This window comes from Notamacropus eugenii, chromosome 3 (assembly GCF_028372415.1).
Source record: "Notamacropus eugenii isolate mMacEug1 chromosome 3, mMacEug1.pri_v2, whole genome shotgun sequence".
Taxonomy (NCBI): domain Eukaryota; kingdom Metazoa; phylum Chordata; class Mammalia; order Diprotodontia; family Macropodidae; genus Notamacropus; species Notamacropus eugenii.
The window spans coordinates 123,209,069-123,224,276 of NC_092874.1; the positions used below are offsets into that span (position 1 = coordinate 123,209,069).

General features: G+C 37.8%; 1 protein-coding gene and 1 long non-coding RNA gene across 2 annotated transcripts in view; one reads left to right on the plus strand and one right to left on the minus strand.

Annotated features, from left to right (window-relative positions):
• LOC140531254 (uncharacterized) overlaps positions 1–10,134 on the minus strand; it is a 36,161-nt gene extending 26,027 nt beyond the window's left edge. Inside the window, exon 1 of the long non-coding RNA XR_011976309.1 lies at positions 9,798–10,134. This is a non-coding gene — a long non-coding RNA (uncharacterized lncRNA). The remainder of the gene's footprint in view (positions 1–9,797) is intronic.
• The window catches only part of LOC140533284 (metabotropic glutamate receptor 8-like), a 430,744-nt gene that overhangs the window by 304,172 nt on the left and 111,364 nt on the right, over positions 1–15,208 (plus strand). The gene's annotated exons all lie outside the window — the stretch shown is intronic.

Consider the following 15,208-nt stretch of genomic DNA (forward strand, 5'->3'; position numbering starts at 1 on the left):
CACAGAGAGAAAGAGAGAGGGAGAGCAAGAGGAGAAAGAAACAAAGAGATGGAGAGAAAGAGAGAGATTGGTGTTACCCTTATTAAGATGATTGCTGGGATCACTGAAGGAAGGGATGTAGAGTAGGTATTCTTAACCTGGTGTTTGTGATTTTTGAAATTATATATGTTTTAATAACTTAATAACTATATTTCTATATGGTTGGGTTTCTTTTGTAATTTTGTGTATTTTATTTTATTCACTTCTGAGGAGTCCATAAGCTTTACCAGACTCAAGAGTGTATTCTTATTGGTTCCTATTGGCTACTGTATGTTTTATATTTTATGTTTATTTTTAAGTATAAAGAGGTCCTCAGATGATGTCTTTTGAGTTTTTCCTATAATTATATGGTAATTTCCCCAAGTAGGTTTGGAGCAGTGTAAGAAAAATAATTTTTGCTTGTGGTTTTGTTTGGTTTTTGCCCTGTGTATCTGTATTCCCTTAAAACAACGTATTGTTTTGATGCCCCTTTCTGCAAAATGACATAATGTCAGCAGTGACTGCCCCTTGAGGAAAAACATGTGCTTGGTGGCAATTGTTGGCCTATTGTGGGTGTTTGTTGGAAATCCTATGCTATAGTAGTTTGAAGTGCTTTCCTAGGCTTTTAGCCTGAGACATTCTCTGCAGCTGGGCTGGCATGCCTTCAAACAGGAGGTATTTAGCATCTTTAGGTTCAAAACTCTACATTTCTGGAAACAGCAGTGTCAAGGAGGGGGTGTGATATTCATTAAAGGTTTTCTCCCCTCCTTCGTATCCATTTTCTACAAGTCACAAATAAATCCAGACAAACTTGCTAATTATAAAATTGAAATGGTTGCTCACTCCCACTAAGAGAGTGAAGAAGCCAGTTACTTACATGTGTGAGAGCTCTGGTACTCTCTTTTAATTCTTTCCAAAACAGAATTTAACTCATTGGTTGCTGTGCTATTTACCCATAACATTTTATATATTTCAAAGGTGGCAGCTGGGCTGTGGTCGATGTGAAACCTAAAGACTTATATCTGAATCCCGACTCTATCTGTGTGACCTCAGGCAAGTTGTCAGGTCCAAATATTCTCTCTGGGCCTCAGTTTCCTCATCTGTGAAATGAAGAGGTTGGGCTAGATGGCTTCTAGAATCTTTTTCAGCTTAAGATTTATGATTATGAATCAAGAAAAATGTATCTCACTCATCAAAAAATGAGAAATTTCAAAAGGTCTCATTACTCAAAAGTGAAATTTGCCAATCTGCTGGGTATTAATCATGACCCTAACCAAAAAGCAAACAATTTACTAAATTTATCAGTTCTATTCAGACAATAATTTCATGGGATCCCAGAATTTTAAAGCTGAAAGAGACCTGAGAGATCTTTTTGTCCATCCATACATTTTAAAATTTTTTTTAGCCAACTTAGAAGCATTTATTTTCTTTTCCTCCTATCTCCTTCCATTAAAATCAAAACAAAAACTGTAACAATTACACATAATCAAGCATAACAAATTCCCACATTATTTATGTCTAAAAATTTATGCCTTATTATGAATCTTGAGCCTGTCCCTTCTCTGTCAGGAGATAGGTGGCATTTTTCATCATAATTCCTTCATTATTGAAATCATGGTTGGTCACTACATTGATCAGAATTCTTATCAGTTAGGGAGTAGATGAGCAAATGATGATTTATGATTGTAATAGGATGCTACCATGCTGTAAGAAATGGCAGGAATGTTTTGGAGAAATCTGGGAAGACTTACAGGAACTGATTCAGAGTGAAGTAAGCAGAACCAGGGCAATAACTAATCCAATAACCACACCATCATAAAAGCAAAAAACTTTGAAAGACTAATCTTCTCATTTAAATATGACCCATCTGATATCTAGAGTGATGAAATGACTTGTCCAAGGTCTACATTACTACTACTGCTACTACTACTACATTCATTAAGTGTCTACTATATGTCAAACACTGTGGTAAGTGCTAAGATAGAAATACCAAAAAAAGAAACACAGTTACTGCCCTTAGTGGAACTTGCAGTCTAATAGAGGAAGACAAAACATAAAAGGAAACTAAGGAGCTGGAGTGGAGAGGGAGGAGAAGGTACCACACTTGAGGGCATGGTGATGCTGGTCAGAGAAGCTCCAAAAAAGTAAAGCCAGGTAAGAAATGAGGAGGTATTTACAATAGATAGTGGCAGAGCAAATAGATTCCAGGCCTTCTGACTCAAATCCTTTCCTTATTAGCTAGATGACACAGTGGAGAGAGCACTGGGCCTTGAGTCATGTAATGCCAATCATGACAGCACACCTAAGGACTGCTGCTGTGAATAATTTTAAGGATCTAATCACATAGTATAATGAACTCTCTATTTATTCAGCAATAACTAAACAATGTTCAATAAAGCATAACATTCATAGCCGCATCCTTAAGAAAAACATATCATCTAATACATATACATATCTCACAATACTCAGGATATCATACGGTGCATAGCATATATCATTGCATTCCCAAAGTCAGCGGATTCCAGGCTAGGGTCTTCCCTCTCACGATGCACCCTTAAGGGGTAGCAGAAAATACCACGTCATCCACCTGTAGATCACCATAAGAACAATCTCTTTAATCAATACACAGTGTCCAAGTTAAAGTCCCCTTCCATCTTGACTTGAGGCTGACTTCCAAACTCCACAGCTCCTCCTCTGTGGGCTGACTGTTCTCACCTCTTGCCTGAGTTCACATGCAGACAGTTCTCTGCTCCTACTCCTTGTCTCAACTCATGGGGACTGTTCCATTCCAAACTCTTCCTGCTTTTGCCTGGCAGTAGGCTCCAGGGGCTCCTGCCTGCACCTTCTTTTTCTAGAAAAACAAAACTTAACAGGGCTATAACAATATTTATACACATTACCAGTGCCATCATCTCAATTCACTTTAACAGCTCTTAAAAGAGGCTTAAGCTAAGCTTCTTTCCCATTGGCAGATTCACTGCTCTTCAGCTCAATGTACTCATAAAGACCGATAGATAGGGCTTCTGTCTGAGAAATTAACAGACCGACAGACAGGGCTTCTGTCTGAGAAGTCAACACAGATCAACAGAGGGAATGCCGACATAACAAGCATTCTTTCTGTTAGGCCTCCTCACAAGTAAGTTCCCCTAGCCTGCCTATTCTCCCTTTTCTCTCTCTCTCAGCTCTGCTTCTCTCTTTATTCTCTCTTCTCTCTCCAAGCAATACAATATCTATACAGTTTCCAATCAAAGACTCTTGACTCAATCAAAGGCTCTTGATTCTATCAAAGGCTCTTGATTTGGGTAAAACTCAATCCAGAAAAAAGTCAAAAATCCTACTTTGCTTGTAGTTACAAGTCAGAAATATCTGGGGTTCAAATTCAGCACCAGACACTTATTGTCTATATGATCCTGGACAAGTCACTTAACCCTGCCTGTCTAGGCTTCCTCAACTGCAAAATGGAGACAATTATAACCTACCTCATAGGGCTGTTGTGAGGAACAAATGAGATGATAGTTATAAATGCTTAGCATAGTGGGCATAATGAATACTTATTCTCCACTTCCCCATACTCCCATTAGAAATTTTAAAAAAAATGAGTTTTTACAAATATTAGACTTTGGTTCTTTTTTCTTCTCTGGCCATTTCTTTAATTGCTTTCTTAGAAGAATTACACAGATAAGTTTTCTTCCCCTATATCTGTTTCTAAATACATCTTGGCACACATCGAATATTTTTGTTTATGGTACTACTGATTTTTCTAAGGAAAGAAAGGTAAGCCTTGTAGGAAGAGCTGAAGCTGAAATCTCAGACAATCGATCAAACAGCTACAATGAGCACATGAAGCTAGCAAAATCTCTTCCAACATCCAGTGCAGAAGAAAAAAAGTGTATTATACTTCTTATATTACACTGACAGCAAGACTTTTAGAATCAAAATAATTTCAAAGCTAATCATCAAAATTCAAAGGAATTTAGAGGGTGGCCAAGCTCAAAAGACAATCCAGTATTTGCCTGGTGCCCCTGTGGGAGAATTTGTTGTACTCATTCTTTTCTAGGTCAGAATAGCAAATCGCCTTGTCCTATAGTTGTTAGAAATTCTGTGTAATGTGGCAGAGCATCATGGGAATTTCTCCAGCCCACTTTTTGGAGGTTGTCCAGTATTGACTGCCTGTGTCCTGATCATTATTTTTCTGACTGAATTCAAACACACATTCATTCTCTCTTGAAGTATCAGAACCTTGCAATGTTTTTTAAGTCTTCCCAATAACAAATCAGAAAGAACATTGCTTCTGCCTTGAGTATGGCCCATTCATTATAATAGAAGATGGATACAAATGTAAAAAAAACCAGACAAAATAACTTAGGGTGTCTTTAAACATTTTTGAACTTACTCTACACATCAAGAATGATATAACTCAGGAAAATATTATAGATAATAAAATACAGGAGAATGAAAAAGAATCCCTTTAGTGAAATTGCTGTGTAAGAAACATGCATATTCCTATTTAATAACATATTTATCAGTATCCCCTAAATGGATGCCCTTGGGTACAGTGGAAAGATCCATGGGCAGAGAGTCTGTTATCAGAGATGGTTCTATCACTTACTAGGATTTAAAGAAACTGGCCTTCCTATGTTTTCTATACATGACATTTCTACTTCCTACCTCCATTCCTTTGCATAGGTTGCCCTACTGTGCCTGGAATTCATTTCTTCTTTGCATTGGTCTCTTAGCATTCTAAGTTTTTTTTTTCTCAAAGCTCATCTCAAATGCCAAGTCTTATATGAGGACTTCTCTTGATACTCCTCACTCCTCAGCTGTGAGTGCCTTATTTTTCCTGCATTACTTTTTATTAATTTTGCATCTACTTATATGTGTAGATATTTTCTTCCCCTATTGAAAGCAAGCCCCATAAGGAAAAGTCCTGCAGTATTTTTTTGTCTCTGTAGTCCCAGTGCCTTACACATAGTAGGTGCTTAGTAAATATTTGTTAATTTATTACGAGCTATGTAATGAGCAAGCCATCATCTTTTGTTGCCTCGTTTGTAAAATGGAGATAATAATCCTCACTACCTACACCTCTCCCCACAGCATCATTGGGAACATGAAATGAAACAGTGGTTGTGAAAGTTCTTTGTAAAGTGCTATATCAGTTGAGTAAATATTATTAATTGTGGCAGCTAGGAAGCTCAGTAGATAGAGTGGTGGGACTAGAGTTAGTTAGGAAGACTCATCTTCCTGAGTTCAAATCCATCCTCAGACATTTACTAGTTTTGTGTCTCTGGGTAAGTCACTTAACTTTGTTTGCCTCAGTTTCCTCATCTGTAAAATGAGCTGGAGAAGGAAATGGCCAACAATTCCAGTATCTTGGCCAAGAAAACCCCAAATGTAGTCATAAAGAGACAGACATGACTGAAAATGACTAAATACATTATTGCTAATTATTTCAGGGAAAAACAACTGGTACTCTGAAAGCAAGGAAGAGGGCAGTATGTTACTTTACTCTATGGCTTTGATAAATAATTGCCATAAACAATATCCAGGAAATCTTGATTAATCAGCAATCAACTCATATATTCCAGGCACTGGGTATACAAATAAATACAAAGAATGAAATAATCCCTTATGCTGAAGGACCTTACATTCCACATGGTCAGGTCATATAGCAAGACTGAGAAGTAACGAGTTGCCTAGGTTTTACAACATTGTCCACAAAATATTGAAACATAGAGGAAAACTTTCCACATTTTGGGTAGGTCCCTAGGTATGTTCGAATCATACAGGATGAGATGCATGTGGTGATCCAAATTCTTTTGAAGAGGAAAAATGATGATGATAGGATGATGTCTTAACTTGTGCACAAATTAGATTTGTGAGGCAAAGTGGCATGCAGTCATCAGCCTCACTCTTGTAGAGTCATTGAAGTTCAGGGACAAGATAAAAGTCAGGATGAGTGGTGATGGCATGGGGTGCAATTGGATGACCTTGGTGTTTTTGATGTCTGACCAAGCTCTGAGCTCCCCATAGCACTTGCTGCAGCTGCCTTAATGGCCCAAGGTAACAAGTTATTCTCATCCACCCATATAACAGGGGAAGTTTTCATGTGCTTGGTGTAGACATCCCCCTAACTCTTCAATGGGTCTGAGGCCTGCTGGTTACCATCAAGCTGGTTCAGCTCATTTTCCAGGATGATTTTACAGGGGGGTGGCTATTGTACATGATACAGCTTTTTGAAGTCACAGGTAAGAGCCTGGTGAATCAGGTGGACACCAAAGGTGGATAAGCAGACCTGAAAAGAGTTTGGTGGCTCAGAGGTACTAGTCTTTCCTTATCATTCCATATACCCTGGTTATCAAAATTTCTGAAGGGAATCCCTATATTAATGAGGTCACAGATCCATTGAATTGTTCGAATATGATAGTTGTGATTGGCTTTAAAAAAATCTTTTGTTCACTTTCACTTAGGTGAGCTATACATTGAGTTTGAGAGGAAATTGGCATGGATTTTTTTCTTGTTGGGCTTAACTTTTAAAGCATGCTTACATAAGACTGGAAAATGTCATTTGAAATTGTAGTCAAACCATCTTCTCTAGATACAACTTGTCCTATCCTTAGAGTAGGTGATACAGGTCATTGCCTGTACTAGAAAAAGTATGGTTTTTATCCCAAGATGGATAACATATAACGTGGTTTCAGAGGCCATCAGAAGGGCTTTGGGACTATGGAGGATGGTAGAGGAATAGACCCTATTGGTATTGGCAGGCTTTATTATAAGATGTCTAGAACAGTTTCTAACTCTCAGGAGAACCACATGGGAAAGTGAGTGAGAGAGATTTTCTTATGGCAACTTTTTATTTAGAGCTGTCCTGTCTTGTAAAGAGCCAACTCATTTATTAGGAAGTTACTTAACCATGCAAACTCAGCTACCTTGAATATTGCCAAAACCCTGATATAAGTATAAAATATTTCTGAGCAGCCAAAATAGATGTCACAAAGTTTATGTACCTGCCTTCTTCAATCTCAGTCTACTGACTTATTTTACATCCAATTCTGATAAGATAATTTATCTGCTTGCTTATTAATAGATCAGAAGCTACATATTTTAAAAAATGGTAGGGTTAAAGAGGATTATTACACAGAGGTACATTGAAAGTGACAAGAAAAAATGCCTCTGTATCTGGGCCTCCCTAGCAGTAACCTGTCATTATCTTGGGGTCTTGTTTTGTTGGTGACAACATCCTGAGTCTTTTTCTCCCTACCAAAGGATCATTTTCAGTCTTATCTCCCAGGTGGTTTTTTCCCAGCATCAACCCCATGTGGCCATTGTTGAGGTTTTCCTCCCACAGTTGATGTGAAAACATATTTAGTGTAGCTACTCTGGGCACCATTTTGTAGTTTTGTTGTGTTCAAAATTGCCAGTTATATATCTACATATGTTATATAACTGCCTGTGGAGGCATGTGGATGTGGTTCCTGCCTTCATGAAGCATGTAATCTAGTAATGATGACAATGGTGACCCAAAGCCAGTGGGAAAACATTTAAATTTTATTTAGCATGTTCTTTTTTTCAGAAGAATGTAAACCATTCAGCCATGGAGACCTATGAAAAGGGACATAGTGTAGGCTTCAAATGGGTGGTAAGGCTTAGGGAACGGTATACAAAAATTGGTCAGAGTATTCTAAAAGTATTTGTTTATACTTCTTATGTCTCCCATTTATGGCATAACACCCAGTAAATTAGTTCTAAAAGCTTTCTTTTCTCTTGGATATGCAAGAAAAGAACCGTGGGAGGAAAATTGTTTTGCAGAGAGAGAATATGACTTTGAAAGTTTTAACTGGATAAGATAAGCAAACATTGTATCCTGGTTCACAAGGAAGGCACAGTAATACAGCACAAAGTTCTCTGACAGTCTGGAGCCCACTCTTTTACTGGGTTAACTTAGATATGTCAATTCATCTCTCTGCTTTCCTTATCCATAAAAGGAGGGGAGTTGAACCAGATGGTTTTGAATGTTGCTTTTATCTGATAGCCTGTGAATTTCTGGGACATATTACAAGATATACAACTTTGATAACACCCTCCTTTAGGCACTATGATATAACTGCAAAATCTGAAGTGATCCTTTCAATGACAAAATGATAGAAGTCCAGCATTATTTTTTCAATACAACGAAATAATGTTAAAGGTTAGTCTATCTCTGACACTCCAAAACTCATGGAAGATGCTAGAGAAGTCGATCTTTAATGATATTGACCTTAGATCAAAAAAGACTATTCTTGGGAAACGATACTCTATGTACATTAAGAATTTAATGGCAGATACTTTTATTATGATAAAATCCTTATTGATATATAAAGGTTTATGTGAGTGGTATGGTTGTAACATGGCGGGGTGTGGGGGGGATCAAAGAAGTTTAAGGCATAAGCACAAGCTTGTAAGTATATTGGGAGGTCCTATTTACATCTATGAAATAAGGGGAAGGTAAAAAATTACATAATGAAGTGCTAACTTGTATATTGAAGGAATATATAATTCAGAAAAAAGAAAGACTGATGTCATCTGGAGTTATTAGGAAAAGTTTTGGGGAGGAAATATGTTGGATCTTGAAATATAGGTAGCATTGGGAAAGGTAAAGAAGAATGGGGAGGACCGTCTGGCAGGGAAACCACTACAATAAACATTCATGAGAAAAAAATAAAGAAAAAAAATGTTTGTATTTATGGGGTGGAATCTGACTTGATCAGATTTTTGTGGGAATGATGGAAGATTGTTTGCTATGTAAATAACATGGGGCCAGATAATGAAACATTTTGAATGATTTGAAGAGAGAATTCAGATTCAAATTAGTAGGCGATAGGGAACCATAGCAGTTTCCTGAGTGGGGACATAACATAATATAGGCTATATTTTAGGACTATTAGTTTGGTAGCAGTGTGCATGAGGGATTGGAAAAGTAAAGAGACTGGAGTCTGGAAGTTTAATCATGAGGCATTGTATCCAATTAGGAGACTGTTGTAAAATGATGAAGGTCTATACTAGAGTGAAAGCTGGGGGAAGAGAAGAATTGGCAGATTGGAAATGATGGTGGATCGACCAAGTGAAAATGACCTGCAGGTATACAGAAATATGGTATTAGAGCTCAGGTGGAAAAGATATAGGCTTAGAAATAATCCGCCTAGAGGTGATAAAATAATGAATATTGATTATCTGTTCAAGGGAGAATGAAGAGTAGAGGGCCAAGAAGTAAGCTCAAGGAGAAAGTTAATAAGAAATGTATACCAAAAAAGGGCTACATTAGAGGCAAAATCTAGAAAAATCAAGTGACAGTATCTGGTCCATGGGCAGCAGACAAAGTTAGCAGTGCTAAGTGAAATTTTCCCAGTTTGGTAGGACCCATAGGATGGTGATACTCTAGGACCATGTGATGGAGGAAAGGTTTTATAGCCATAAGAGCACAGGCATTTGTACTTGCATTTTCTGATGCCTTCTTGATTTTCTTATATCAGTAATACCATCTGTGATCTTTTCCACTGTGTCCTGAGTGCCCTTAAAATTATGTTGCCTCCAGCATGGTTTCTTCTAAGTGTATTTGGTCAGGTTCCAGTATTATTGCCACTTCCTCATATAGTTTATTGGCTTTTTGAATATTAATACATGTAAATAATACAATGATGTACTTAATAGTCAATAATCCACATTTGTGTGGGAAGGAAATGGAGGATCACAAATAACAGATAATACAAAATCAATTTATATTTGGCTTTAGAATGACTTACCCCAATCCGTGAAGCATGGCTGTTGAGCAGTGAGAGGGAGAAAGCAGCAGCTACTGCCAATAGGACTAATGAGGGCATCATCCTTCTCTTGCTTGCTGAAAGGCTACTTACAGGCAGTCTCTCAAGCCAGGAAGTTGTCCAGGCTTCTGGGCTGGTGTTCTTTAAGCTGTTCATTATGTGGGCATAATGTGCTGACAGGAGAAAGAACAAAAGAGCCATAAGAGACCTTGTTGTGGCAGATCAGTGCTGCTGCAGGGAATCTGGATACTCTGTTAGGTTTTCCCATGTGACTATATTTTTGATCTCCTGTGTTGTGGGTCCCCCTAGGAAAAGGCTTTGTTGTCATTGGTGTGACTGTTGTTATTTGTATTGTGCTTTGCTGTAAGTTGTCCACACACTTCATTGTCAAGTACACCAAAGATCTATGGCGATGACCTTGACACAAAATCAGCTACAGTTGTACTCTAAGTAATACCTTCAGAATGCTTTCCTATTCTCTTGAGTGTGTCTGGGTCAGAGGTGATGGGAACCTGTTGGTCAGCAGTCATGGGACCCAGCTAGAATACATTTGCAGATGTGACTTGTATCTTAGCAGATTCACTGGTCAAATTGTATTATGGAAAATATTGATATTAATTTGCATTTCCTGAGCACACAGTGGCTGCTCAGTGAGGGAAACATGGTATGCCAAGTAGCAGAGTAGTTCAGTCTTTAGAATTTATCCTGGAAAATCTACAAAGTCACACTGTGATGCCTCATTATGATATGGAAGTGAGTGGTTTCAAGTGTATGATACATGTTTGAAATTATTACCTATTTCCACCAAATAGGAAAAGAGGTGGACCACTGTGTCTATCCTCTAGGGATGAGGTTAGTTAACTTCAGAGAGGGATATCACCAGAATTGATGTGGTCAGTAGGTGATGGATTCTTTCCACTCCAGTAATTAAGGTGCAGAGGAGTTGGGGCCTATGTCAGTGGAGGGTAGGCTGACAATCTATCAATCATAGATCAAGCAAATATTAGCACAAACTAGAAAGCAGATAGTTGGCCAAGTAGGTGGCACAGAGGATAGAGCATTGGGCTTGAAATCCACCTGAGCTAAAATCTGGCCTCAGACACTTACTAGCTGAGTGACCTTGGGCAAGTCACCTAATCCTGTTTCCCTAAGTTTCCTCATCTGTGAAATGAGCTGGAGAAGGAAATGGCAAACCACTCCAGTATCTTTTCCAAGAAAATCTCAAATTGGGTCATGACAAGTTGCACATGACTAAAAATGACTGAACAGCAACAGGAAAGCAGATAACACAGAGATATCATGCATACAACTACATACATATAAGATCCAATACTTTGCCTTTTTCAGGATCCTTAGGTAGAGGAAATTGTTAGAAAAGCTTTTAATGTCTCTCAAACTGTAAAAAGAAAACCATTTTCCAAATCCATTCATATAATTTGAGCAGGAGAATGGGGATTTCTCACAAAGTGAACGTGTTGAATAGACAATTATATATAGAGAGATAAAGTGGGCTATGTGGAAATTCCCAAAGTAGGCCATAATGCCAGACAGAGGACAAAGAGATGCTAATACATTCATGTGAAAGGAGATTGTTTCTCTAAAAAGCAAATAGACAGGAAGAAGGAGGATAACTTAAGGAATTACCAAAGACTGGGCTCACCTCCTGCAGGCTAACCATTTATCTTTTTTTTTTTCCACAAGAGAAAATGTGGCTTTGGATAAGCCTTTGCAAAGAACCTAATTTGCACTATAAGAAAATGTTGTTTTTGCTTCAGATATTGCTGGCTTTTTCATTGTGAATTAGATACAACATCCATCATGGATTACTCTTCAGGCTAGGACCACATGTGTGATTACCTTAAAACCACACACAACTATTTTCGTAAGAGTATTTCTGGGAAATATGGGGCATTCTGTAAAGTATGGAGTCAGTATGGTGTGGAGTTACAGTGAACACCACCCCCCCCCCCCCCAAGTGTAGAAGACAGAGAACCTGAAACGGTGTGTGAATTTTGGGGAAATCATATCACAAATAACCTCTGTCAGATTACTGTAATTGTTTCTTTGAGACTAGAGTTGCCTTTCTAAAGAAATGACAGTGCTTAAAATAATTACGCATAGTCCTTTGCTTTTCTTTGTTTCCTTACCTGGAATTTTTTTTTAATGATCTTACACATGTTAAAGGCATAATTAAATCCAATTAGTTTCAATTCATTTCAACCAGAATTTATTAAGGAGGTATCTGCTATGTGCAGAATGCTTTCTCATTCTCTTGGGCATGCCTGGATCAAACAAAACACACACACACACACACACACACACACACACACACACACACACACACACCCAGTACCTGCCCTCAAGAAGCTTCTATTGGGTGAGGGGAAATATAACATTTATACAGATAAGTTAATGCAAGATAATTTGAGGAAGCAGAAGTCCTGGAGCAACGATGGGGAATCAGAAATGGATTCCTAGAGGACGTTATACATAAGCTGATCTTTGAATGCTGTTAAGAATTCTAAGTAATACATTAGTGTTCTAGTGTCTTAAGGCAAAGAGTTGGAAGGCTGAATCCCAGGACAGTTGGGCCAGAATATATGTTATACAAAGCGAAGAATGTGAAATCAAATCTAGAAATGCATGCTGGATCCAGCTTTTGAAAGTTTGTAAATGCCAATCTGAGGTGTTTAAATGTAACTTAGCTACAGTAGGGAGCCATTAAAAATTACTGATCAGGGAAATAATGTTAGATTTGGCTCCAAAAAAGTTGTTTTGGTATATATCTATATCTATATCTATCTATATCTATATCTATCTATCTATCTATCTATCTATCTATCTATCTATCTATCTATCTATCTATCTAGGACAAATTGGAGGTGAGGATAGATTGGAGTCAAGGAGTCTAGTTACTAAACCATTTGAGTAGATGAGGTGATAATCTGAAATAGGCTAGTGGCCAAACAAATGCAGAAAATGAAACAGATTCAAGAGATGTTGTAGAGGTAAAATTGACAAAACTTGGCAACTTATTGAATCTGGAGGTCAGAGAGAGGGAAGAGTTGAGGGTGCCTGGAAAAATAATGGGACCCACAACAGAAATAGTCAAGTCTAGGGAGACAAGGGTTTTGGGGGATGTAGCACCATCAGTCATGTATACTACCATACACATTTGACAATATTCAATTTTTGTCGCATTTTCCTCAGAACCATTTCCTTGTCCATTTTGTATCACCCAGGTGGCAGAGGTTTAGACTGGTTTGCAACCCAAGTGTGTAGTCATTTGAGTCACATTGAAAAATCAATGTTCAGTTTTATTGGGAGTCAAACAAGTTTATTATTTTTTTTAATTTTATATTTTGAATGTCATTTCTTCTTCTTCTCTCCCAGAGATAAAACACTGCACTTAATATTTTTTCCAAAATATTATACTAATACTACACTTAAATAATTCAATAAGAATTTGTTAAGAGCCTTTGTGCCGGGTTCTATTCTAGTCATTTTATATAATGGATACAAAGAAAAAAAATTAAATAGTCCCTGCTCTCAAGATGCTTGCATTCACTTGATGGAGACAAACTGTAATACCAAATATAAACCAGAAAAAAGGCAGTTTTTGGAGGGTAATAAGTAGCTGGAGTAATCAAGAGAAGTTTCATATAGAAGGTGAGTTTTGAGTTGAGTATTGGTGGAATCAAGGGCTTAAGAGAAGATGAAGAGGATGTGCATAAGGCAGGAGATGGAACACTGCATATAAGGACAAGCAAGAAAACCATTTGATTTGGATTCCAAAGTGTAGGAAGGAAAGTAATGCACAACAAAGCTGAAATGGTAGGTGAGGGCCAGGTATGAAAGCTTTAATTTTCAAATGATGGGACTAATATTTCATATATGGCATTACTTAGCCATCTCTACATCGTGTCTTCTCTATTCAGACTGCCATCTCTAGCTCCCTCCACTGGAATCTAGAACTTAGAACCATTCTGGCTTTGGTGAGCTTTTGCCTTTATCTTGATGGACATAGACCTTGATTTTACTTACTGCCCATTTCCTCATCATAAAGATGCATGCAGGAGAGGATTCTGGGAGGAAGGTGGAGTAAGAAAATTCCAAGGTCAAGATTTTCTTCCACAAAAGAGGTGAAATAGCACCTTAGGGAAAACAAAGTGTAGGTGGAGACAAATAAGAATAGGTACACAGCTGGATCTTCCTGGGACAATTTGAGAAGATCAGAAGAAAAATTCTGTGAAGAGTAAACACCTCCAGGGTAGGGACCATTTTAACAACTAGAGGCAAACCCTGGGGTTAGTTAGTTTGAGAGGCTGCCTAGGTCCCAGCCACAGGAACTTTCACCCCTAGATAATGAGGGAAGTTGGACGTTTGAGCCCAGGAAGATTGAGAGAGCCTCTGCTGATAAGGAACAGCAGATCCAGCTGTGCTGCAAAGAGTGAATGTCAGGGGAGTAAAGGATCCAGCACATGCCTGTGAGTGCAGAAGCAGTGGGGCAGAAAGTCCTTGGTTATGGGCACTTATAGAAGGTTGGAGATTTGGCTTTGGTTCCAGGCTAGAGGGGAAGAACTGAAGATCTGGGGCAAGAGGTACCATTTCCTATACCCTAGGCCTAGAGGTGATTAGAAAATTAAGCTATTACCACACACACACACACACACACACACACACACACAAAAGCACAGGAAAAGGAGAAAGAATCCAGCAATAGAAAGCTATTATGGGGATAAAGATGACCAGGGTTCATCTTCCAAGGAGGATATTGAAATAAAGAATCGCCCAAAGAGTAATGTCAAATGGTTATCTGCTCAAAAAGAATTCTTAGAAGATCTTAGAAAAGAGTTTAAAAGTCAAATGACAAAGAGGGAGGAAAAATTAAAGAAAAAAATAAGAATAATCCATGAAAAACAAGAAGGTTATGAAAGGAAAGTCAACCAATTACAAAAAGAAATCCAGTATCTGAAGGAAGAAAATGTCACCTTGAAAATCAGAATGGGGCAAAATGAAGCCAGAGAAATTATAAGAGATCATGAAATAATTAACCAAAATATGAATAATGAAAAAATAGAAGAGAAAATGAAACATCTTATAAGAAAAACAATAGATTTGGAGAATAGAACCAGAAGAGAAAATATCAAAATAATCACACTAGCTGAAAGTTATAATACAAAAAAGAATCCTGATACAATAATACAAGAAATAAAGAAAATTGTCCTGAGCATTAGAACAAGAGGAGAAGGTAGAAATAGAAAAAAACCCCATGGATCACCACTTAAAAGAGATCTTATGAGGAAAACTCATAAGAATATCATAGTCAAATTCTGAAACCCCCAGTTTAACCATAAAATATTAAAAGCATCAAGATTAAATCAATTTAAACA